Below are 14,044 nucleotides of genomic sequence, written 5' to 3' on the forward strand. Positions count from 1 at the left end.
TAAAATGAAACTTTCAAAGGGAAGACTTGAAAGACACCAAAGTACTTTTACCAACAAAACTGACCTGTGAAACTCACTGACTTATTTTTTCTGAGTAGCAAAAGAATAAAGGGGATCAAAAGGACATGCTGAAATGAGTCCATCAAGGGCTGTGAATAGAAGAGATGCAGAATCAAACTGGACAGAGAGTCACCAAGCACCGAGCTGACCAAACACAGGAGAGTATATCACAGCAAGGATCATGGTATACACTCCTGTTTTTTCTAGAAGGGTTTTCCATATCTGGAAAACGAGAGTTCACGGGAGAATGAGAATGTTTTACTGAAAAAAAAAAATCTCAAAAAAAGATCTGATGGCTTTACTGCCATGTAATAATGGTCAAACTTGATGATCTCAGAGGTCTTCTCCTACCTAAATGGTTCTATGATTCTATGTCCGAATCAGGAAAACATTCACCAGCTCAGTGGCTCATCACTTCTTTTTTTTTTTTTTAATTTTAAGATTTCCACTAAAAAGCTTAATTCTTTTCCTGAGGGCAAAATTAAATCCTGCAAAATTTACCAATTTCCTAAGCTTTTGGATAACTGACTACATAACAACCAACATTTGGCCTATTTTTCTTTTTTAACTGATGCTGGGAGCACTGAGATGGAAGAAGGATCATGCATATGATTATAGCATCAGTGGGAATTCTCCTGGCTTTACAAATGAGAACCATGGCTTACCACAGGGAAGCCACAGAATGCCTTAAGGCCCCAACTGTAGCAGCCTGTCTAAACCTGCTGTGCAGCAGGATTTGTTTCTTAAAATTCACAATTTACATCCTTTTGCTAGAAGGGAGGTTGCACATTCTCCTATTAAAAAGAAGAAGAAAAAGTGTAGATTTTATCGGTAGCCTTTGGTAAGTATTTATTTCTTTCTTTTAACTGAAAAGCTCCAAGGGAAACCTGACTCATTTAAAAGTGAAAGATGAGCTTGCCATGCATTTTCTCAGTAGCATCCTCAAAGCATGTTGCTGCAATGCTGCCCGTCAGAGCAGAGCTCTGGTTAGTTCATTTTACCTGGCACATGAGCCCAGAGGTAGCCAAGGGTAGCTGAGTTGCCCAGCCACATCAAGAGGGGTACAGGACAGGGACAGCCATAACATATATCTCCATTGCAATCAATGTCAGCATGCCGCCTGGTTTCATTTCAGTCATAATCCCCTATTCTGTGTGTTTATGTGGACTAATGCAGGGTAGACATAATGACATCAGAATTTCTTTAAGATTTTACACATTACTAACATTAAAGGACTGAGCACTAAAATTGTTACTTCTTCAAACAAAATCTTTTTCCGATCCAAATTTCACTGCTGCTTTTTGCTGTGATCAAGTACCAAAACCAAATGGCAGTATCCTACAATGATACAGATCTTTGAGCTATATTCACAGGCATCCTGGCCCACCATTTAAACTGATTTAAAGGCTGTGTATTACTTCCATTCTGTCAAAATATTGATAAGAAATTCAAACATCCAGATTTGAGTCACTTAAAGCACATGGCTCAAACGCTTCTCAAAATAAACAGCAGAGCATGGTTTTTCTTCTGCCTACTTTGCTTTTTGAAAGTTATTAAAAAATCAAAGGTAAATCAGTGAGCCTGTTCATACACGAATATCTCATTTATAGATCCATTATGAAGTATCTTTTTATTCTTTTATGATCAAATGCAGATTCTTGAAAGGATTAAATTATCTTTATATAAAAACATATACATTCAATGACAAAGAAACAAAATTTTCTTTTGCAGATGGTGCTAAGCAATTGTCCAAAAGTGCTGAAATCTGCTTTATTACAAGCCACTCGTAATTCCCTATTGCAGTGATTTGCAAACTGTAATTTATCAATTTGTTTTCATTTTTGACAGTCAACTGTGTTCAGCAAAGACATTCTCTGGGTTGCTTTGGTTTCACCATAGAAAGGATACGTTCCTGTTTTCTGGTATGTTTGGACAGATTAGAAGGCCAAGGAACTGGAATGAGAATACCCAGCAGATTATTTGGATTTTAAATACAAAGAAAAAAAGAAAGCCATCAAATCCCACCCACTTGAATAACGATGTTATTCTGTAAGATTTAATGAGGAAGCAGTAAATGTCAAGTTATGTGAATGACCGTGAAAGACTGGTGTGGGGCAATGGATTTTTACAAGAGTAAAAAAAAAATCTAGGAGAGAAAACCTTCGACTCAGTAGATTAAATAACGTTAATAGAATTCATGCACTGTTTTAAGATGTTCCTCTCATTTACGAGAAAAAGCAAACAAAACTATGAGGCAATGCTAGAACCCCCATAAAATATACTTTTTAGACCAGTGAAGAGAACAATTCATTTAATCTAAAATCAGGATTTATTTAAATGGATCACAACTCACTCTTTAAATAATTCTTTTTTTCAGAATAAATAAACCACATTATCATTATTCTAACTGAATTTCAAATATCTCTGGCCCCATTTTGTTGCTATTTGGAACACACTCAACAAAGTGGAAAAGCTTTGTTGGTCTGTTCCATCGAGATGATGAGCTATTATAAGCAGATAATCAATGAGTTTCAGATATGGTTGTCAGCTTCTTAAACAGAAACAAAAAAATCAAACTTTCCAGAAGAACAGAACTGATGTTATTATCCTGTGACCCTAACTGAAGTTGATTTTTCAATCACTATGAATATAAAAAATACAAAATAAAACTGAGTGCTCTACAGCTACTGCATTTAAAATACCCCAAGGTCCATCTTTTTTCAAAAGGCTTTTAAAATCCATCTACGCTGCAGTAATGGAAGCATGCAGCAATTAATCACAAGTTAATTTTTTAAATGGAAGGCCTAGAGGATAAAATACTGACTCCGTCATTGACATAAGCCCCACATACATATTAGCAAGTGGCATCCACAAAATCCAAAAGCTACAGAATGTTACAGTCTCTCATTGTTTTCTCCTAGGTGGTAATCTATGCAAAACACAAGCACTTATGAGTCAGCAGTTCATTCGCATGTTACCCCAGAAGATGAGAAAATTGTTATTTTTGTTTGGGTTTAGGGTTGTTTTTAAAGAGACTAAAATGGGGAAATTATAATCAGGCTTGATTACTCTAAAACAACGGGTGCATTCAGATCATACACAGATCAGTTTATCAGACCTGAATTGAAAGCATATAAAAATGTATGCATGGTTAATGTACAAGATTTCTAGGTATTTTATTTTCACAAATCACCTAGGACACTATATTGTGCATTTTGAAAGGTTTCTGTATTCACAATTGCAATAGCAAGTCAAGAAAATTCCGATCAGTGTAAATTAAAAGCCCTAACACATATATTAGGTCTGTTCCTTTACCCAATGTAACTGGAGGAACTAATCTCTGTTCAGGGCAGGTCCTACCTGCTCATGGATAGAAATCTACAGCATCTAAAATCTAACTTCAAACTGGCCTGTTTGTAACTCAGTATCCTGACACGTCTTATGGGATTTCAGGTTTTCAAACATGATAAGGTCAATCCCCCACTACATCCATAAATCAGGAGAACAGATGAAGTAAATAGCCTAAATGGGAGCATTCTTAGCTTTCCTGATTCCTGTGCAGTTTCTAGCACAATTTAATCCAACCTTGCTGCACAGCAAGAAATGACCATATGAAATAAAACAATGGTACGCTGGCTGGGAGTGCAACATTTCTCCAAACCTGGAAGAGAAAATTGCTCAGTTCCCCAGATCTCCCAGGCCAGAAACCATTAGCTGCTTGACTGTGCTTTTTCTTCAGCACTTGCCTTCTCTGGTGATCTGAGGTTGAAGTAAGACAACAGGCTAACCTGGTCACCACTATTAAAAATCATGACTGGACTCAGGATACTGCCTAAGAGATTAATAAATTGTTCTGGTCAGATTTGCCTGTCTGCTAGCCCTTACTGTGTTTTCATACCACAGAGTAACGCTATATTCCAGCTACAAATGCTTTTTTTCATTACCAATCCTTATAACAATAACACAGTGCCCTGGATGTAAACCCTTGCTTTTGCTCACCCCAAGTCATGTCATGCTCTTTAAGATAATGCCTGACTTTTGCCTCAAATTGAGTTCTGCCCTTCTTACATGTGCTGCACTTATTCCCTCCTCCTGGAACTGAGGGAGAGAAGCAGCACAGAAATGTTCCTTTTCTTCCTTTCTGCATTAAGGCACAGAAAGGAGAGCAGGGCAGAGGCCACCTCTGGTCCCAGGGTGTGGGAAACCACAGCAGAGTGGTGCCAGGCCAAACACAGCCTTCAGCTTCCCTTCCCTTGAAATATGTTTTGCTGCTCAAAGGCAGAATAACCATCAATGTGATTTAGATAAATGACTCTAAATACGGTTTTGTAACACCATTTCACAGCAATTCTGAGCTCTTATTCCAAAGAAAGAGGTGATCCTCACCAGTGTTAACCACCACACCATGCAGATTTACATGCTAAAGTCTGTGATCTCCTGCTTGCCACACAGAGACCACCCTTCTCTCTTCTTTGTCTGTTGACAATTTGTCATTAATACTTAGAATTATTTTAGTTCTACATTAGGCAGTTATCACACCTTTTAAAAAGAAAAATATGTTTTAGAATAACTCAATCTATAGAAAACAGTTTGACAAATTTTAATAATACCATTTATCTTTATCAAGCACCTCATAGTCTACTAAGAGGTTCTCTTTTATATTAATGAGGAGGAGGAAGAGGGCTTTGTCTTCCTTTGAAGACATTTATAAGTAGATTTACTTTTCCCCAAACAAACAAGCAACACATTGAACAGGGAGACCTGCTTCTGATAAGGTTACTGCCTGCATCACCTTCCTCTGTCCTAAAACTAGCTAAAGCAAGAGCCAGTGTCACCACTGAGATGAATTCATCTTTAAAAGAAACAAAAACTGGACTATATGAAGCTAAAAGCAATGGTGGACCACAAAAACTGACTGCCCTGCAGACATTGATGCAAAAATATGAAAAATGATAAAGGTGGAATTGTCTGGTTTTCAACATTATGCACCCACTGGCCAAATCCTGTCTGTTGCTCATCATTAAAGTTGATGAGATGGATCAAATAAGTAGAGTTTGGCCATATATATTCCATTCCAAAATGGTAAAAAAGGAACAACACTTATCATATGTATTTCAAAAGTCAATAACCATAACTTGACTTAACAGAATATTCAGAATTATGCTTCTAAGATCTGAACACTAAAATGTGAGTGTCCTGAAACTCCCTCAAACTGTATGTGAATTATCCCTGAGCTAAAACCTCACTGAGGTTTTAAGATGGAAGGATGGCAAGTCAAGATGTCAGGATTGAGCCCCTGCAGATGTATTTAAAAGGATATGGTGAAGTCAGTATTTCTATCAATAATTGCAATTAAATTATAAAAAAGAAAATACAGAGAATAATACTTACTCATTTTCCAGTGGCAGTAACACAGACAGGAGTTTTGCTTGAGTAAATAGTATTCTTGATTTTGCATACAAGATAGTACTGCAACTTTAAGGCTTCGTATTTACCGGGACATGTGGGGGTTTTATTAGTGACATGAAAAGTGTTGGGATTTTGTGCTGTTTAAAAATCTTATTTCAATTTGGATTTTATTTGCTGCTAGTAAATCCAGAATAACACTTTTATGTTGTTTGACAAAACTATAAAAGTGCTTGCACATATATCAACTGCTCCTCATTAAGAGGGGCTTTCACATCAGCATTCTTCTGCCCCCATAGAACAGATGTCATGCCATTTTACAATATATAATTCTAATTTATCAACATCAGTAATACCGAGTTACAAAAACAAGTAATTGTTGGCAGACAATATAAACAATTCATTTAAAGCATTTTCCCACTGCTATACCTCTAATTCCTGCCTCAAAAAAACACTTAATCTGTAATTGAGTCTCCAAACCATGGATTCAAAATCAATGTGTTAGTCCATTTAGGGAACAGGAGGAGAACAAATATTGCTCTTGGACGGTCATTTGATTTTAACATTTTAAGGAATTCAGGTCTCAGGGCTGCTTCCACTCAAGTCATTGGGAGTTCCAATTCCACTGAAGTCATTAGGAGTTCCAACAAAGTCTCTGGTAGGAGAAAAAACTGATTATATATGATTGAGATGGGATGGGTTGAGATTTCCAGACTTAGATTCTTTACTCCTGATGAATACAGTAGAAAGAGGTCAGCTCCTCAGAGCACTTCCATCGCACAGCAACATATAAAGACATGCACATATGTGCTGGTTTTGGCTGGGATAGGGTTAATTTTCTTCATAGCAGCTAGTATGGGGCTGTGTTTTAGGATCTGTGCTGGAAAGAGTGTTGCCAATTCAGGGATGTTTTGGTTACTGCTGAGCAGCTCACACAGAGCCAAGGCCTTTCCTGCTCCTCACCCACCCACCAGCGAGCAGGCTGGGGGGCACGAGAAGCTGGGGGGGACACAGCCGGGACAGCTGACCCCAGCTGACCAAAGGGATATCCCGTACCACATGGTGTCACGCTTGGCATATGAAGCTGGGGGAAGAAGGAAGGGGGTGGGGGGGACACGACACACATTTGGAGTGATGGTGTTTGTCTTCCCAAGTCACTGTTAGGTGTGATGGAGCCCGGCTTTCCTGGGGATGGCTGAACACCTGCCTGCCCATGGGAAGTGGTGAATGAATTCCTTGTTTTGCTTTACCTATTAAACCATCTGTATCTCAGCCCTTGAGTTTTCTCACTTTTGCTCTTCCAATTCTCTCCCCCACCCCACTGGCAGAGGGAGGGAGGGAGAGCAGTGTGGGGCTCAGTTACCAGCTGGGGTTTAACCACGAAAACATACTAAGACCAGAGCTAGTTATGAGCAGAAAAAGATTAAATATTTATTTATATTAATATCTCTACAGTCTTTTTCTCCCAGCAGCTTTTTTTCAGAGACAAAGTGACAAAGTGTCACTTAGTTTCTGTTTTGGAAAGGAAAATATTGGAGTCATAGTTTTTGGGGAAATGGAAATTACAATTTCTGAAGAGTTCTAGCAAGGAATAACTACCGTGCAGGCTTTGTCTTGGACTGTTAATGCCAGTCACGCTGAGAAAAGAACTTCTTAGCTTTCTTAGAGAGGAAGAATTTCATATAGAAACCACACCAAAACCTTCATCTGAAAACAAACCATCATTTTTATCCACAAGTAGGCAGTCTGGTTGCCCATTCATCATCAAGCTTGAAAGCGAGATTCCTCTTTCTTTTTTTGCCAGACTCTGGATGACTTTCATATACAGTACAAAAGAGGCCAGCAGTCACTGCGCAGTCTAATAGTATTTGGTACCTGTTCCCCCAGACCCTTTGCTTAAATTCATTCCCTATATCAAGGACAGTTTAAAAAGTATGGCCTGGGAATCCGTCTCTAAGTTCTAGTGCTACCATTTTATTTTTTTGTTTGAGACTCATTACTCCATATACTGTCTTTAACTACTCATATAAAAAAGGCAACAACATTCTCTGCCTCATACTTTGGTGCAAGTATGTGCTTTCTGAATAGCTCCAGGAGGGCTCATCAGCTGCTCTGCTAGCACTTCTGAACCACAACAACAAGAGGACAAGTGCTTCACTGGCTGCTGCTTCTCCAAGGCTCTTCACAGATGCAGGAGAAAGAACTAGATTTTGCCACATAGCATCCCATAGCTGCAAAAAAGTAGAAACACTGATTTGGAATGCTACAGAACACATGGCTCAGCCCAGCCCATACCTCTGATACATAAGGCAGGGCGAATCAAGGACATCCTGCAGTGCTCTTTTGATCTAAATGCTGAAGTGATTTATAAGTAACTATACAGTAAATGTTTTTCACAAACGTTTCCATAAATGTTTTTTGTACTGAAATTAACACATTGTACTATTTAGTAATGTGACTTCTGATGCTACAAATATATTGGGAGAAATGTAGTTGGACAGTTTTGATGTGAGATGTGTTATTGATTAAATACACAGGCATTTATATTAATTTCAAAATGCATAGACACTTGTACAGCTGTATATGCATTAAAACTTATTTTTATATCCTCCATGGATTACTGATAACTATGCAGATAATTAACATTATTGTAATATATTTGTTTTGTCTTTTGATTGCAATCGTTTATTTTTTTCACTGTCTGTTGGAGCAGCACATACTAGACCTATTAAACGTTTCCATCCAGTAACAGGCAACATCTACTGTAGGTAGATTTAATTTGTGCTGTCAGAAGCAATACTGCACCAAATGAAAGATCCCTCCATGCATTTTTGAAGCATGATAATGAATGCTATGCAGCTGAGATTAAGAACAAGCTCTCTACATAACACTTCTTCAATTGGCTCTTTTAATTGCACAAGAAATACTTTAGGTTTTAAGGACTTAAAGTATGAATAATTTGCTTTACATTTGCTAATGGGAATGCTACCATTAACATACAGAAGACTATATGGTAAGCGATACATCGAGGAAAAAGATTTACAGAACTTGAAACCATGATTTGCCTATTTGGCGTATTTATATGCCTCCCATTTACAGGGGACATATTTTTCTGAGGCTTGCATGCTCGTCTGCAACATTTACTTTTGATTTTTCATTCTTCCAGACAGAATTAATTGCATAACATTAATTAAATACTTGATCAAATATCTTTCCTATCTTTGAAGAACCATTCTGAATTTTTTTCTTTTCACATCTAGATAGTTTTTAAGTTCCTAACTTAGCAGGGGGTACAACTTCAGACCTGTGATGTGCATAAATAAATTTGGAAACAGTTGTAGATCTCAGCTCTCAGATAACAGTAGAGCAAACCTGGCTTTCTTCCTCAGTGAAAGTGGAAGACTATTTCAGTAAGTAGGTTGCAACTATCTGCAGCACTGACTGGCACCACAGGCTTCTCCACATAGGTAGCACACAGGCACATTTTTATGTCCTTGGGCTAGGCTTCTTCAGGTGTTAGCCCATGAGCCAGACTTGGTCCATGAGACAGTGCCATTGAATAAGATCACTGTTCACACCCAGCCAAAGTTGGCAGAACCTATAGAGATACTCATTGAACAGCCAAACATTTCAAGGCTCATCCTTTGGCCTACATAGTGCATATTTTCTTTCCCATCTGTCTGTCTTCCAAAAACAGTAAAAGTCCTGCACTATGCTCTGTATTTCTCTTTTTGCAAGCCAGCTTTCCTGTTTCAGCCCTGTTCTTCAACCATTTTGCTATGCAAGTGATACCACCTTAGACTCCAGCACGAACACAAGAGAGTGTTGCTTACTCCCTCTGTCCGCTCCCATTTATGTCACATCTGAATTGGACCAATTGTATCTGTTAAGCTCTACATACTATTTTGGAAACATCTCCTACTTTGCTGAGTTCAAGAAGCCTGCTGTAAAGTATTCACTGTAGAGAATGCTTCATTCACTTTTCAAGCAGACCCCTCCCACCACCTCTTTATTAACACATTTTGTAGTTGTCTCTATAATACATGATTTTTGACAAAGCGAGTTCTTACCTTTACAGGTAACTAAAAGAAGATCTAAAGGGCAGAAAAAATCAGTTTTGCCATGTCATCCATGAAGATAACAGTGTGTAATAAAGCACTGAGAATTTCTACAAGTGCCTGACCTAGCCACCATAGAGGAAGAAGTAGTCCATGGGAAACGCATGGCCAAATCCTGTTGAACTAGTCCTGCTTCACACAACTCTCTTCTGTATGAATATGAGTCTCCAGCTTTGAAAGTACAACATGTGAAATTAATGAATCATCTACTGTAAGACTTCATCTACCATCCTTTTGTCCTCTGACGTTACTACATGCTATGCTGAGAGGCAAGGGAAGTATTTCTTTCCTGGAACACTATTTTTAATGACTGGTGTGTTTGTGGTTTAACAGTGTTTTGGCTAATTGATTCAACAGGAGAAGGTTTCAGGTTTGAATATATTATATTCAATCATTATTCAACCATAACAAGTCAGGTTTTTTATTTTTTTTTCTCCAATTCCATGTGTCTACTCATCAATTTTATATTTGACAGCTTCATTTTGTTCTCATTTTGACAGCTGTTGTGTTTATCTATGTGTGTGTACGTATGTGTGTCTGTGTGTATGCATTTATATATAGAAATATATACTGTTCTTAATACTTGTGTCATTAGCCTAGATTACCAACGTATGATTTTTCATATGGTAGTATCTCAGATGTTTAGAATTATTTTCTTGAATAGAAATCTTAGTCACAATGGTGGCATTTTTCTAGCTCTATTAGTCTTGGCACTTGTGTAAAGGGACAGTATTGTCTTTAATATGTCCCTTGGAGGAGGGATTTACTATTTATTAGTAGGTATTTGATAAAAACAGTCAGACTTTTTCCTAAGTCATACTTTTACATATTTTAAATCTGTAGAAGCCAAATACAGACTTATTAGAACACCATTTAATGAAAAGTATTTTACGTGTACAACTACATGTAGTGAGCATTTTATATGACCATACACAATGAGAAATGGTTTCTGCTGCTGTCCACAAAGGCTTTTGGGGTTACTGTTTATCCTGTGGAGGAACTTTGTTCCACCAAAAGATGCTTCTTAATTTTCACTGATTTATGATTACCAAGATCATAGCAATTACGAGACTCAGTCACTTGCCTTCCTTATACTGAAGGGGAAGAATGACAAGCAGGTTAATTGCACGTGAGTCTGAGTGCTTTGATGTGTAAGGATAAAGCTTAGGTTCTTTGTTCATTCATTCTTGGGAAAAATGTCATCAAGTTTTTAATGGTTGGAACAGGTATAAAATGCAGCTATTTGTTTCACAAAATGGTGAGATAGTACATGTCAGGTGCTTTGATCCTGTGGCTCACTGAGGTCACCCACTCAATCATTTTAAGCCTTTTTCAGATACCTTAGTTTCCCCTTGAAGATCTCTTGTGCAAGCTGTAGTGAAATCTGATCTTGTAGAGTTAGTAGCAGGTTCACAGCCCAAGGTCACATTTTATGTTTGAAGGCTAAGATATAGATGGATAATGAGACATTACATTTAATGAGATGGGCCCAGTAGGGCAATTAGGAGTTGACTATAGAGCACATATTTCCTCCAGGTTCACATGAGTGTTTCTATAGAGGTTTGAAAAGTAGCAGTGCAGGGAAATGGATGCACAAAGAATGAAAAGAATCATGTGGAAGATTTTCAAAGACTTAGAGGAGACTCTGGAGCCTATTCACTGGAAACATCAAGTCAGTGAAAATCAGAGACAGAGGCCTAATTCATCTGTCTTTGAAAACCACCAATGATAATGCAAAAAACCCCCTGAAATTTCAGAATACTCACTACTTATTTGAATGAAATAATTACTCTTGGGAGAAAGAAAATAATTCTCTGGAATTTGTCAGTAATTTGCTATGGGAAATATTTTTGATTCACAACAATAAGAATAATGTCTGGCCTTATTTTGTATAAAATAAAATTGCCTATGACAACACTTTCTGAAAACTGTAAGAGGAAATGCCTGTAGTCACACTGGCTAGAGAACAGACCGCAGCTGGGCTACTTCAAAAGGCAGGTTTTAAGTGGCATGTGAAGAGTTATGGAAAAGCATTGCATTATTCCATTTTAGCAAAGAACCTGCCTTTCAAAGATTTTCAGTGATTATCTTCTGGTGCATAACTAAACCACTCTCTTCCAGAAGTGATACTAACTTTAGACAGAAATACAATCTTAAAAAATAACAATTTATAAGAAATGCCATGTATCAAGCAAACATATTGAGAGCATCAATAGGCAAGTCACACAGGCAAAGAAGTCTGCTGGGAAGGATTTCAACACAGAATTGCTCCTGCCACAAGAATTTCTTGTGGCCTCTGTGTTCCAGATTAAGCTTATTATAAGAATACCTGAATCCAAATCCTTGCCACTGGCTTACATTTAGAGTGGGATCGTTTCACATTCCTAAATTACTATCTAGGTGGACAGAATGACTGTTCTGAATGAGTAACTCCATGCCTCAAAATCTTGGGAATTGTGACATTTCAAAAGCAGTTTTCACTGCATGATGCCCTTTTCACTGCATGATACTCCCCCCCTGCCGCCCCCCCCCCCCCCCCCCCCCAGCATTTATTTGAGAAGCACAGGTAGTGTGACAGTCAGATTCTCTGAACCAAAGCATCCTGTTGCAGCAAAGCTTACTTTAAGAAGATGAACTCGATCAAGACTTCTGCTTAGGCTTACCTTGTTTGGAATTGCTGGCAGGGGACCTCAGCTACTATGAAGAAACAGCTCCAAAAGTTCATGAGCGAATTTTGATGGGAAAATGACTGCTCTGCTCTCTGGAGTTAATTAGATGGTGCATTATGTGCTGGAAGAATGTATATTAAGTGGAACAAATTATACAAAGACAAACACATAAACAATATACATTCCAGATGGAAATATACAGAGACGACTTTTGACTTTCGAGAGTCTTTTTTTCAGGGACATCCAACAAGGTGCGGGAGCTCGAGATTACCTTTTCTTTGACATGTGGCGGAAAAAAGAATGGCTGTTACTAACAGGAACTGAGTATTCTCACTGAATTCACTTGTTGAATGAGAGCATGACTGAATTACTGGCTGTTCCCTAACCAAGAAATTTTGGAGGGAGAACAGACTGGCCACCCTTTCACTGGGCATGTGACGCAAGGTCTACTCAGGCAATACATGTAGCCCCATGACTGGTAACTACCTCAAGAGTACTATTATCCCTTTATGAGGCTAAAGTCTCAGTAACATATCGGATACTTCTAGGAGAAAGGGGGAGAGGTGTTATCACAGTGTGCAAAGCATCAAAGGTAAGACAATAGGAAAAGTTCTTGGCTCTGTCGATTGTGCAGGGATTTGTTAGCTGACACATACTTGACTTGCAAGACCTTTTCCTTGCTAAACCCTGCGGGCTTTGGAAAGCTGAAATTGCTCCATACTTTTGAATGGAGAAAGCTGGAGTGAATCCTCTTTGTTTTGTGACACTTGGCACTTGGGTAGCTAGAGAGCAGCTGTCACAATTCCCTGTGATTTTGAACAATTATTTATATGTTCCTATTGCTTTCTCCCAAAGCGATTACAGGCAGTGGCATATCATTGTTGAGGGCTGAAGGCTACCTAAAAGACCTGACAATAGACATGAATACAGGTGATGGGTTTGTTGTACTGTCACCCATAAGAGAGGGATTGGTCCTTTCCATCTCATTTGCATTCCGGGAAAAAAAATATTTCAACTGTGATTAAATTCTTAATGGTAAATCAGCCACCTTTTTTCTGTGTAATTCAACATGGTTGTTTTATAAAATGAGACCTTAGATATTACTCTGAAGAAAAATACATCCTTTGGTTGACAGTCCCTTGTAGATCAAATAAAGTGTTCTTCTAAGTCCTGGACTTCTCAGGTGATAAACACTGCACAATGAGATCTGTAAGTAACAAATGCTATACACCACAACAAAGGTACAAATCACTTAGCCGTGTAAAGAGGCAAAAGGGGAAGTGAATATTGATCAAGCATTCCCAGAACTGTTCTTAAACAAAGAAGCATTGATTTGGCTCCCAGTTACAATGGTCTGGCAGGAACAAAACTACTGAATTTGAGTCCTCAGCTACCCCAGAGGAACATGACAAAAGTTCTCCCAGCTTACAAGCACTGTCCTTGAGCTATTCATTTTCTCTACCTGCCCTTCAAGGCACCAGTTCTACTCAATACAAATATATGCTGTCTTTTCAGACTGTCCTCAGTCCAGCCCTATTGGATCAGCACATCTATTGGTGGGTATTTCTCTGTTTTAGCTCCTGTTTCCAAACAAACAAACAAAAAAAAAATGCTTCCGTTTTCCCAAGCAGTCACAACACCCAAATAGGCCAGTCACCAATGGTTACCCTGGCAGGATTTAAAGCAGTCTTTTGCCATCTTTTGCCAGTTTGCCAGTTACTTTATCACATCATTTCATGCCGAGGTCCACAGGGTGGAAAAAGCATACCTTCCTGAGCAACACCAATCTGC

The 14,044-nt window shown here is 38.4% G+C and overlaps 1 long non-coding RNA gene across 1 annotated transcript in view; it reads right to left on the reverse strand.

Annotated features, from left to right (window-relative positions):
* Window positions 1-6,664: 6,664 nt before the first annotated feature.
* Window positions 6,665-14,044, reverse strand: part of LOC114017141 (uncharacterized) — an 81,779-nt gene continuing 74,399 nt past the window's right edge. The window contains exons 3-4 of the long non-coding RNA XR_008731232.1: window positions 12,248-12,374; window positions 6,665-7,697 (exon numbers count right to left, since the gene is read on the reverse strand). This is a non-coding gene — a long non-coding RNA (uncharacterized LOC114017141). The remainder of the gene's footprint in view (window positions 7,698-12,247; window positions 12,375-14,044) is intronic.

Source organism: Falco cherrug, chromosome 3, assembly GCF_023634085.1.
Source record: "Falco cherrug isolate bFalChe1 chromosome 3, bFalChe1.pri, whole genome shotgun sequence".
NCBI classification, from domain to species: domain Eukaryota; kingdom Metazoa; phylum Chordata; class Aves; order Falconiformes; family Falconidae; genus Falco; species Falco cherrug.